The following is a 12,553-nucleotide window of genomic DNA, read 5'->3' as shown; positions in this document are numbered from 1 at the left end:
CTCCTAGGTTTGAATGGGTATTTGCATTACAGAATGCCCTAACTTTTGTTATATGCCCTTAAGGTGGTAGTAACTGTATGAAGCTTTTTATTTTATTTTATTTTATTTTTTTACTGCAGGACCTATCTGGGCCATTGATAATGTCCATCTAGTTTTCAGGTCATTTTGCAGTCCCGGATATATAAATGCTTTGGAGTTGTTGACTCTGAGAAATTATAGGTGTGGTCTATGGGATTTACAATGTGTGAAAGGCACAAGGAAATAAAGCAAAAGTCTGATGATCCTGAACCATTCTAAATCACTTAGCAGCTAAAAAATTCACTTTTCTCATCAATTGTCCATCATGATAAATAATATTAGTCTCTGCTTCTAGATGTTTCTTTCAATGAATTCTGCATTAATTTGTATCATTGAATTAGCTTCTAGGTTAATTAGGAATTGATAAGTAGTAGCTACAGAGATAATGGCCTTTGGAGGGTCAGACAGTTATATAGGATAGGAATATAAAGGAAAATAGATGCAGAACTGAGTTAAGCCAAAGAGCTTTCCATTCCATATATTAATTTTAACTTTATTCATATGGTTTTAGAGTTAGCTACTTGTCTGTCCTATGCACTAGATTTCTATCTTCTCTAGGTTAGAGACTATTTTATTTAACTTTAAAAATCAGAATGTTATTTAACTAATCTAACACCATTATAAAGCCAGTATATGGCATATAGTAAAAGCTAGTTAATAAGTGTCTCTTTTTAATACTTGCTGTATATTACATGAATAATGTACTTTGTAATCTATAATGAACAAATACCAAGTGGATTTAAATTATTCACTTTAATACAAAATAAATCCTAAGATATGATTAACATTTCAGATAACAGGCTTTATTTGAGTTAGATCTTTGGGGACTGCTGCTAGAAAAATTTTGAATTTTTTTTCTTTCAGAAAGAGAAAGAGGAGGGGAGAGAGAGAGAGAGAGAAATAAAAAGAGAAGCAGGAAGGAGAAAAAGGTGGTGATTATTTCAATAAATTATGCAAATAACTAAATTTGGTGCATTATAATTCTTTACAATTTGCACAGAAATTTAATGTATATCCTTCGTTTCTCCAAATAGTACTGTGAAGTAAAAATGCCAGATGTAATTGTTATTCCACTCTACAAAAGAGAAAGGAAAATTTCAGAAAAGTTAAGGGATTTTTATAAAATTTCTTACTTAATAGGTATCAGAGAAAGGACTTGAGCACTTATTTTCTGACTTCAAATACTCTGAATTTTTTTTCAATTTAAAATTTTAATCTACATTGCTAGATTTGTTTGTGTTCTCTTCAAAATGAGGTGTTCTACTTTAAAAGGCACCCATAGTTACACATGCAAAAATATGCCCAACTTATTTTTGACAAATGAAGAAAGGATAGCCTTTTCAATGAATGGTGCTAGAGCAATTGGTTATCCATAGGCAAAAATAAAATAAACACAAAGAGAATCTTATCAGAAATGTCATACTTTATACAAAATTAATTCAAAATGGATTATGAATTTAAAGGTCAAACCTAATACTATAAAACTTTTTTTGGAAAACTCAGGAGAAAATCTTCAGGATCTAAGGCGAGGCAGAGAAGTTTCAGAGTTGACACAAAAACTATGATCCATAAAAGGAAAAATTAATAAATTGGACCTCATCAAAATTAAAGTTATTTGCTCTATGAAATACTGCATTAAGACAGTGGAAAGATAAATCAAAGACTGCAGAAAATGTTTGCAAACCACATATCTGACAACAGATTCAATTTAGAATATATACAAAAAATTCTTAAAATTCAATAGCTAGAAAATGGGCAAAATGTATCCGAAGACATTTCACTAAGAGAATATGTAATAAGAACATGAAAAAGATGTTCAACATCATTAGCCATAAAAGAAATGAAAATTTAAACCACAATGAGAAGTCACTATAACTATGAGAATGGCTGAAATAAAAAATATGTATAATGACAACATCAGGTGCTGGCAAGGATGATGAGAAACTGGTTCACTCATCCATTACTGGTAGGAATGGAAAGCAATATGGCCGTTCTGGAAAATTGGAATTTTGTTATAAGGTTAAACTCACAACTATCATACAACCCAGTAGCTGTACTTCTGGGTATTTGTGGGATATTTTCATCTTCGGCCTTGTAGTTTTATTTTTGGATATCCTCTCCATCTTGTTACATCTGCTTCTTCTAGGCCTTTAAAAATCAGTCTCTCCCTGGTAACTGCAATCATCACTCTTCTCCCCCCACCTACTGTCGAGTGATTGGTCCCTAACCCATCCTCCACGCCCTGTATTCCCCGCCCCCTGAGTGCGTGTATATATTCCGACGCCATCCTTGCCTCGGGGTCTTCAGCAACTAGCAGCCCTTGCAGAAGCATCATCATCAATAAAGCTGCCCTGCTTCTAGCCTAATTGACTCGGCTGTCCAGTGCTTTGGACCCGCAGTGGTCCCCTGCGCGCGGTCTTCCCTCTACCCTCTCGAGCTCGACCCCTCAGCGCCCGGAGTTCTACTCCCCGCCCTCTGCGGGGGAACTGCGCCCTGGCCTCGGGTCTCCGGCTGCCGGTAAGGCGCCCCGACCTCTTTTGCGGGGGGTGGGGGGGTGGGAATTCACGTAGGTATTTATCCTCAAAAAAGAAAAAAGGAAATTTATGTTCACACAAAACCTGTACACAAATATCCGAAACAATTCATAATCTTCCCAAGCTGGAAACAACCCAGATGTCCTTCAGTGGATGAATGGTTGAACCAGCTGTGACATATTCATTCTGTAGAATAATACTCAGCAATGAAAAAGGATGGACTGTTGACACACCCTACAACAACCTGGATTCATCTCCAGAAAATTGTGTTGAGTGAGAAAAGCCAATCCCAGAAGATTACATACACGATGATTAGATTTACTAACATTTCTGAAATGATATCTTGGAAATGGGAGACAAGTTGGTGGTTTCCAGGTGATGAGGAAGGGAGAATTTATTGGTATTGTCTACAAAAAAACAACATGATGGTTCACTGATGTCATGGAACTGCTCTGTATCTTGACTGGTTGTAGCCATGTAAATATTATGTTTCTTTTATTGTGTTACAGTTTTGAAGATATCACTGTTGTGGGAAACAAGGTGGCAAATACATAGAATCTGTCTATATTATTTTTTTCAACTACATACAAATTTACAATCATCTCCAAATAAAAAGTTTAGTTGAAAATAAAAGACAAGGGAGGGTAGGCCACAGTGGCTCAGCAGGCAAGAATGCTCGCCTGCCATGCCAGAGGACCCAGGTTCGATTCCTGGTGCCTGCCCATGTAAGAAAAAAAAAAAAAAAAAAAAGACAAGGGAGCCCTCTTTACCCTCTGGACAACTCGAGAGGTTGACATTACTTAACAGGCAGTGACAAGGTTTTAAAGTAGGACTTCAGAGCATTTATAAAGCTATAGCATAGCCATAATTCTAAGACAACCCAGCTTCAGTTCCATTTGGCTGTCCCCAAAACTGAGGAGATAATAATATCAGCACATTTTGTATAGCCTCTTGCTGTGGTGACCGAGTTGAGAAGCTTTAGAAAGTTTAAAATGGCTTTGAGAGGAATTTGTAAATGAGTTTATCATCTATGGTGTCGCCTGTCTCACAGCAGTTACTACTAAAGAGCAAATACATATTTTTAATGTACTTGGCATATAGTAGGCACTCAACCAATATTATTTAATGGGCTAAGTGACAATGTTTATTGAGAGAGAAAAGAGCTTAAATATCAAGCATAATGATAGACAATTGCTATAAATAATTGTAAACCCATTAACACTTTCTTCCTCGTCCTTTTAAATAAGGAATCACAGGATTCCAGTTCGGACACTCAATAAATGGTAGCAAATTTGCATGAAGGAAAAGTTATCTGAATTGTTCTAATATCCAGTATTTTCCCCTTGACTCTTCTTAACCCATTAAATCTTGACATCTGAGCTCTGCCTAGTTTGCCAGCAGAAGCCCTGACTGTCCTTTGATTTTTGATCTATCACATGATGTCCCCTAGGGACATGCCTTTAAATTGACTGGATATTCTGATAGTCAAATGATTTAGCCATGAGCAAAGAGTGCAAAAATCGAGTCTATTTAAGGCAATGAATATACGATCCCTCACAGAGAGTATCTGTTTTGAACACTTTAAAACAACCATATATAAATATGACTTCAGTATTTTAAATGTTTCTAAGAAAAAGACAATAAAACTTGATGTCTGGTAATTATAAAGGTTCCTTTTATATAGCACAAAAGTAAATATTAACTTTTCAGATAGATGTTAAAATGATCCATTCATTTCTTTAAATTATATCCTGGAACCCGTAATATGATATATTATAATTTATCTTTGTAATTTATTATATATTAACATTGAATTTTCTTCTATTCCTTAAATTATCATACCAAGGTTTATATGTGCACATATTATTTTTATGGAAATTATTAAAACCTTCAGAATTTTACTGAAATTTGATGTCATCACTTCTCATATAATATGAAGGTTATTTTCACCTTTACATTGGCTTCCATTTTTCACTGTCCCCAACATTAGATTTATAGATCCAATATCAAAATGGTTTGAACAAATCTTCCCATAAAAATTATCATTAATGCATGCAGTGAGAGTTCTAAACTCCTTAAATAAATAACTACCAAACATTCAAATATAAAGCCAGAACTTTGCAACTGAAAGAAAAATTATTTCATCTGCAAGATATTTGATATAAAATTTTTTTCAAAACCAATAAGGAAATAGATAAACTCATTTCCATAAATCTCACATATAAAATTTTATAATTCCAAAATAATGTTTATGATAGGCATGAAATTCAGTTTCATTTCTTTCCAAATTAAAACCTCATGAATAAGTTTATTACTAAGATTAACTTATTGCAGAGGCCTAAATGACACACATGTAATAATGAAAGAATTTTCTTGAATTAGCCCACAAAAGCAAGAATAAAGCAACATTATCCTGTCTCAAGACCCTCACAAGTTTTAATGGGGCAATAGGTATGGTCCTCTTCGAAGGCTAATTTGCTTTTGTAGAGAAGAGAATGTTAAATGCTGCTGACGTCTAGAAAAAAATTCAGTCGTCGAAAATAAACAATGATGAAAATGTGGTTGAAACTCATTCTTTGTTCTTAAATGTGTATAAGATTGGTGATTGAATCCTTCATGGAACATGGACTACTATCTATATTTCTTTCAGTTCATTGCTGTATTGCCCTATCCTTGAAATGAGAATAAGGAGGAAACAGCAAATCTTGCAGCCAATGCAAATCCTAGCAGTATTTTCTCCATAAAGTTCAAGTTGTTTTATAAAAACACCCAGTTTTCTGATCTATTAATCCAAAAGCCATACTGTGTCTTCAGCAATCTCACAATTTCTCCTTAAATACAAATGATAAGAGTATTTATCTCTTTGTGTTGCTGTGAGGATGAAAGAAATTAATGCACTTAAAATGCCTAGAACAATGCCAAACACATGGTAAAAGTTTTAAAAATGTGAGTTGCTTTTATCGTTATTACCTCCATTAAATCTAGAAAGGTGCACATGTAATTAAGCCACATTCTTCTAAAATTACTTAATCCAAAATATTACCAAGGTAAACGTATTGCGTGGCTTCTATCTCATCTTCATTCTGATCTCAAGCTACATTAGTATTTGCTTCCGTTTTGGTTTCTGGGAAAGGCTTGGAAATCAGAACAATCTTTTTGAGTCTTGTCACTTCTGTTTGCTAGTTACAGTAGATGACCAAGGCAGGTTAATCTTTCTAAGTGTCTCTTCATTCAGCTGTAAGGTGAACATATTATCCACTTTATGGGGTTGTTGGTAAAATCAAAGAAAATAGTTTGTGTAAATACCTAACGCATAACCTCGCCTATAATAAATTGTCAGTAACTATTCCTTTGCCTTTTCTTTTTTCTTGTTTTCAAAAGTGATGATCTGAAAATAACGATGTCTTTGACAAGAGTAAAGCCAATTTCATCTTAATATAATAGGTTAATTTTAATCTATTCTCAGTTGCATTTTAAACTATAGGGAGCCTTATAGTTAAAAGTCAATTACTTTGGGCAGTGTGATGGTGGCTCAGTGGTAGAATTCTCACCTGCCATGCCTGAGACCTGGGTTCGATTCCTGGTGCCTGCTCATGCAAAAAAGAAAAAAAAACCAAACAAAAAAACCCAATTACTTTGATTTTTCTATTAACTCAGAGAGAACTACTCACATAATGAAATTATGTGAGTAAGGAAGAATTATAGCCTTTTAATTTCATTTCTTCTCTCTCTGACACATGCAACAAACTTATCCTAATGATTCTCAGGAATTTTATTAATGAATAAGTTTGCGCATTATTTCCCTGCTAAACCCTTATGGATCAATTTTATTTAGGTCAGGCAACATCACATACAACACAACTACAAGCATTTAGACTTGTGTTTTATGCTATCAAATATCAGAAACACTGAGAAATTCAGAAAAATTTAAAGAAACAGAAAAAGAGGATCACCCATACTCTCATACTGGACAGAACCAGACTGACATATTCCTGTCTTTTTAATTTTCTATGCAGAACAAATGAACAGTCCATAAAAACTTATCCCAGACTTCAGAACACTTTGCGCAGATGAAGATTTTTGGAGTGGGAGATGTCAAGGGGGGACGATCGCAGGCGAGGATGCTGTGCTTGTGGGAGGGTCTCTCGCCACCCAGCACGACAAACCCAGGGCAGAGTCAGCGGTCTGGGTGGGCCAGAAGTGATGGGGGAGTGCTATGCAAGGGCCTCAACACATCTTGGGGTTGAGGACCCCTGGGCCTAAGGAAAGTTCACATATAGTCAGAATTAGACTGAACATGGTTTAAATCACTTGAAAGAGCACTTCGGTCCCACTCGCAGGCAGAACTGAGTCAAGTGCAGAGGAGATACTCGCTGCTTGTCTTTTTTATGATCATGTCAGGCACGCACTCTTTGCGTGGATCAGCAGGCAGGATCCCCTTGACCTTTGTAAATCTAAACTAGTTTCCTTGCTGTTTCCCTCCATCTTTGGCTTAGAGCATGGTTTTGAATCTTGAGAACTTAAAGATGTACATGAAACAATTTCGTGAATTGCACTTATTTTTCTTGCAGTTCTAAACATGTTCATTATAAGCACGGAGAAGCTTACGTTTAAATTGAAGGCAAACTTCATGGTTCTATGTTACATATTTCATCTAATATTAATGTCTGACCTAGAAAGTCCTCCTCCAACCTTTCTTTGACGGGCCCTTTAGGAAAATTTATTCAGGGATCCTCTATTGTCGGGCCTCTTGTATTACCAGGGCTTCCATCGCTATTATGAGTTTAGGAGCAGTGCTGGATTATGCAGGCATTTGGCTTTTTACCACCTTAGCAGAGGAGTCTGATTTGAGATACGTAAAACATACTGAGAATGAGAGGGTGTGAGTGTAGTTCAATGGTAGAATTCCAGCCTGCCATGTGGGAGACCCGGGTTCGATTCCCAGCCCATGCACTTCCCCCCCGAAAACAAACAAGCAAACAAACAAAGGGAAAACCAAACAAAAATTTTTAAAAAATCGACAAATGGTGCTGCAATAAGGGGATGCTCACATGGAAAAAGAATGAAATATCATGCCCGCCATACAGCATACAAAGAATATATATATATATATATATATATATATATATATATATATATATATATATATATATATATATATATTGAGAATGAAGGAGCATAGATGGCCTTACAGTCTTACAAACTCATATACATTCAGAAAGAGTTAGAGGTATTCCTTCAGTTAAAACAGAACGTCTTGAGATTCTTTCCACAACTCCTTTCTCCCACTTTTCTAGTAAATGCAGGAAATCTGGTAGACAAGAGATAAATGATCTAAATGAGGGCCCTTTTCTGGATGGCTCAGAAAGAGGCATTTTCATTAAAAATAGAAAGTTTTTAATAAAACCCAGGGTAAGGAAGAAGCACTTCAAGAACAAAGTGAACCAGATTGAATTTAATGTAAGACTAAATAAGATGCTCTTTGGAGGAAATTAATCCACATGGTGGCAAGTTGAGTTTGACTTCAGGCATGTTAGAAGAAAATTAGCCTTAGCTTGGAGTGAAAGAACCTCAACATATTTCCTCTCTCTGTCTTCTCTTGTACCGAGAGGAGGAAAAAGCTACGGCGCTCTACAAAATAGTGTGGTGGGAAAATGTACTTGTATTTGCAAGTCAACACCACGAGACTGATGTTCAATATGCAATGGTCAAGGGTAGCACATCACAAGAAGGAATGAACTGGGAAGGGAATCCAGAGCTGAAGTTTTGGAGGGAGCAGGGCATGAAGAAGTTATGAGCAAGGGAGGACATGTGTCCTAAGCAGCTACACCTTGACTCTTGTGTGCCCCGAAGGAGTGCATTGGTAAAACTAGGTGTGGTCTTCTCTCCATCAGACTTCACTGGTTTATGGTTCTTGCTGGATTACTTTAAGAACAATTTCGATCTCCTTGAATTCCAGAGGGTCATGGTCCAGAGAATGAGTGGTGAAGCAAAATTTGGGACTAAGAAAGGTTACTTTGACTTGATTTGCTTCTCTACTGCGACACATAGAGAAGGGAAAGGGTGCAAGTGCCTGTCATCCAGATTACAGAAGAAAGGACAAGAGGCCCAATAAGTGACCTGGGCTAGGCACTGTGACATCAAAAACACCTCTCTGCCTTTGTTTCCCTGATGACCCATGGTTAGAGAGAGACAGCAAAATGAAAGACAAACTATGAATCATTGAGCAGATTATCAGGTGTTCAAAAATTAATTTGAAAGAGATGGGGAAGAGAAGAGGGAGCTAAAGCACATTGGACAAGAAAACATTCCTGTCTTTATAAATGGGCTATGCGTATGACATAGTCAAAGCTTCCTGAACCCCATTGACCATAGTCTTTAAATTACCTACCTTTAGAGGTAGAGGCTTTAATGGAGAGTTTAAGGTAAGGTAGGTGGAGATTTGCCTTTTTAATGACCACCTTTATAGGAGAAGACAGTGTATAGTGACCCTTTTTGGAAATATTTTTATTTCAAGCATAAGAAATAAAAGATCACATTTCTGCAGCTTTAACTTGATAATTAAATGCAATTTACATATTAGAAATGTAAAAAGATCAATATTAGGCAGAGATGTTTGCTGTCACATGCGGAGGAAATACTTTTCAATGAAATTGCATCACGTTCCTTATTTGGAACAAAAGTGGTTTGTGGGTTTTTATGTACAAACTCTTCTTTAGAAATGGCCACTTATGATTTCTTTTGAGCAAATCTGTAGCTCTTTTAGGATACACATGAGACACTTCAGTAATAAACCTAAAACTCAAAATGCTTCTTGTTCCGTTAAGAAATGATTTCGAGCTGCACTGGTGCTCTCTAATAGGCACCAAAAGGACCCATTTTGAGTTCTGAGCAAGTTTTTAATACTGGCGCAAGTATAATAATCAAAGCCAGCTGCCTCCAAACACCTGACTGAGATGGGCTATAGAGCCACGTGCTGTTCTGTCAATTCTGGAAACTATCTCAAGTCCCCCTGTATAGAATTTAAATACCTATGAAAAATATAGGCACATTCACTGTGAAGAATCAGATGCTTCAACTCATTTGTCTGGGACTGGACCTTTGGTTATATGAACCTCAAAGTTTTGAGAAAACAAACTCCAAGGTGGATGCTCTATTTCATACCTACGAGAATACTTTTACGCATTTCTAGACAATCAACACAAGTCCAACATGGTAGAAGGTATATGTAATATAATTGAACAGTGACTGCTGACTCAGTATAATACCCAAACTTGCTACTAAGACTGTGTGCGTTTCTACTACCTGCAGGCCTCATTGGCTATTTGGACTGGCAAAATAGAGGCAAAATGAGTAGATGTTCATATACATAGTCAACTTATATTGGTGCTGTTAATTTAGTTTACTTTTGTAGCTGTTGTCAAGGCCTCCATTAGCATGAATGGCTCTTTTGTGTAAATTAGAAAAGACATCCCTTCTGGGTGGACGGTTTACAAAAGACAACTTGTTGAGCTGCATCCCTGGCTGGCATTGATCATACCTGACTCCTCTGTGATCTTTGGTATGGCTTTTTCAACCTGGCTCTGCTGATTTGGTTCTATTAGTCAGCCAGCATTTTCTTCATTTTACTCAAAAAGAAACTAAAATTCAGTGACTTTTAATAGCTTAGTCAAGAACATACATCTGTATGGTGCACCAGAGACTGCGAGTGAGCATGTTTAGCATGAAACCCTGTGCTCTATCCATCAGGCAGCACTGCCTTTTAGGAAGCTGATAAGTGAATTTAGCGCAGTCTTATGCCTGCCACTAAAATGACTAGAACATTAATATTCGCTGTGCGTTAGTTAGGGTTCTCTAGAGAAACAGAATCAACAGGGAACACTTGCAAATATAAAATTTATACAAGTGTCTCACTTGACCGCAGGAACACAGAGTCCAAAATCCACAGGGCAGGCTGTGAAGCTGATGATTCTGATGGAGGGTCTGGATGAACTCCACAGGAGAGGCTCACCGGCTAAAGCAGAAAGAGCCTGTCTCCTCTGAATCCTCCTTAAAAGGCTTCCCATGATTAGATTAAGCATCACTCATTGCAGAAGACACTCCCCTTGGCTGATTACAAATGGAATCAGCTGTGGATGCAGCTGACATGATCATGATCTAATTCTATGAAAAGTCCTCATAGCAACAGACAGGCCAGCACTTGCCCAACCAGACAAACAGGTACCACCACTTGGCCAAGTTGACACGTGTCCCTGGCCATGACACGCTGTTATCTTCATCATGTCACAAAAGGTATCATCTCGTGGGACAGTAATTGAAACTTTTCTGGAAGCTTTTTGATAGGACGAGGGAGGTTGGTTCAAATTCAAAATGAACAAACATTTGTTGAGTGCTAAATGCAGCAAGTGCTAATGGATGTGGAAGATCAAAAGACAGCCCCACCAAGCAAGAGTCCTTAGTCTCCCAAGTCTCTGCAGACAGCAGAGACAGATGTGAAATACCGAGTCACTGTGGCAGATGACTGCATCCATATCTTCTCTCTCACACGACTTCTCCAATGTGATCTTGCTGCCGCCTCATCCAAAGGTAGAATCTGGTTCCTCTCCTCCTGATTTGAGGGGAGTTTGTGACTACTTTGGCCAACAGAATACAGCAGAAGTGATGTTGTGTGACTGCTGAGGCTGAGTTGCAAAAAGCTAAGCCACTGTCACTTTGTTCACTGAAACACTATCCCTTGGAGCCTTGAGCCACGAGGTAAAGAAATCCATCAGCACTTAGGTGCCAGGCTACAGGGAACTCAACTGACATGGAAAGACCTTGTGAAGGTGCCCTGGTTGGCAGTCCTAGACTTCAAGTCATCCTAGCTCAGGCACCAGCCATGTTGAGAGAATGAGCTTCCAAATGATTTCATTCCTCGTCCTTGGTTTCTCCTAGCCGCAGCTTGAACCAGAGACAAGCGTCCCAGCAGTGCTCTGCCCCAAACCCACGGAATCCATGAGCCTAATAAAATGGTTGGTATTTTATACCATGAAGTTTGGATTTAATTTGCTATGCATCAATCATAGCAGAAACACCATTCAACCAAGATAAGGCTGCAGTTGTATTAGGCAGGAAAGTACTGTCAGGGTTTGGATATGCCTGGACTTTTTTTTTGCATGGGTGGGAATCAAACCTGGGTCTCCGGCATGGCAGGCGAGAACTCTGCCACTGAGCCACCGTGGCCTGCCCTCTGTACATTCTTTTCTCTGTAGTTTTGTCCAGCCCTTTTTGCTAAGGGGAAATGAAAAGACCTTGGGAAACAAGTAATCTACCTAAAGGTCATATTTCCCAAAGTGGTTTCTAATTTTAGAAGTACTGTAGCAGTGTTTTTTTTTCAAACAGACCAAAAATATACATAAAGTATTTTAAAAGAAAGAGCATAATATGTTTCATGACAAATGAATATTAAAAGAAAATCCCCCCCAAACCATCTCCTTGATGTTGTTTCAAACACCAACAGGAGATGAGGACACACTGCTGTTACTTTTAGCATATGTTCTTTGGTGACTGGGTTATATTTTATCCAGGATAGAACCACGTCTATTCCTGCCCTCAGGGTATGCTCTTTAAATCAGAGAGACGTTATTAATGTCTCTGACAGAACGCTGAAAGTTTTGGTTTCTTTATGCTGATTTGGAAGTTTTCAAACAACCTAATCACAGTGTAAAGATATCAAGTGAAATGGAAAGCAATGACAGAATTCTCACCAGAGTTTTCATGTCTTTATTTCAACAGGATAACTGTTTTCAGTTCTTCATAAAGGAAGTCAATTGCATGCTTCGTAATAGTTATAAGAATTATGAGATGCTGAGTTCATTGATGTGCAGAGAATAGTTTAAATGGATGTTAAAAAAATAAAAAGATCCTTCTTTGGAATTTTGTTGTACATATGCTAGAAAAAA

The 12,553-nt window shown here is 37.4% G+C and overlaps 1 long non-coding RNA gene across 1 annotated transcript in view; it reads left to right on the top strand.

Annotated features, from left to right (window-relative positions):
* The first annotated feature begins 2,380 nt into the window (after positions 1-2,380).
* LOC143682377 (uncharacterized) overlaps positions 2,381-12,553 on the top strand; it is an 80,684-nt gene continuing 70,511 nt past the window's right edge. Inside the window, exon 1 of the long non-coding RNA XR_013175105.1 lies at positions 2,381-2,595. This is a non-coding gene — a long non-coding RNA (uncharacterized LOC143682377). The remainder of the gene's footprint in view (positions 2,596-12,553) is intronic.

The sequence above is a fragment of the Tamandua tetradactyla genome, chromosome 5, assembly GCF_023851605.1.
Source record: "Tamandua tetradactyla isolate mTamTet1 chromosome 5, mTamTet1.pri, whole genome shotgun sequence".
Classification (NCBI taxonomy): domain Eukaryota; kingdom Metazoa; phylum Chordata; class Mammalia; order Pilosa; family Myrmecophagidae; genus Tamandua; species Tamandua tetradactyla.
This window is presented reverse-complemented; position numbering and strand designations above follow the sequence as displayed.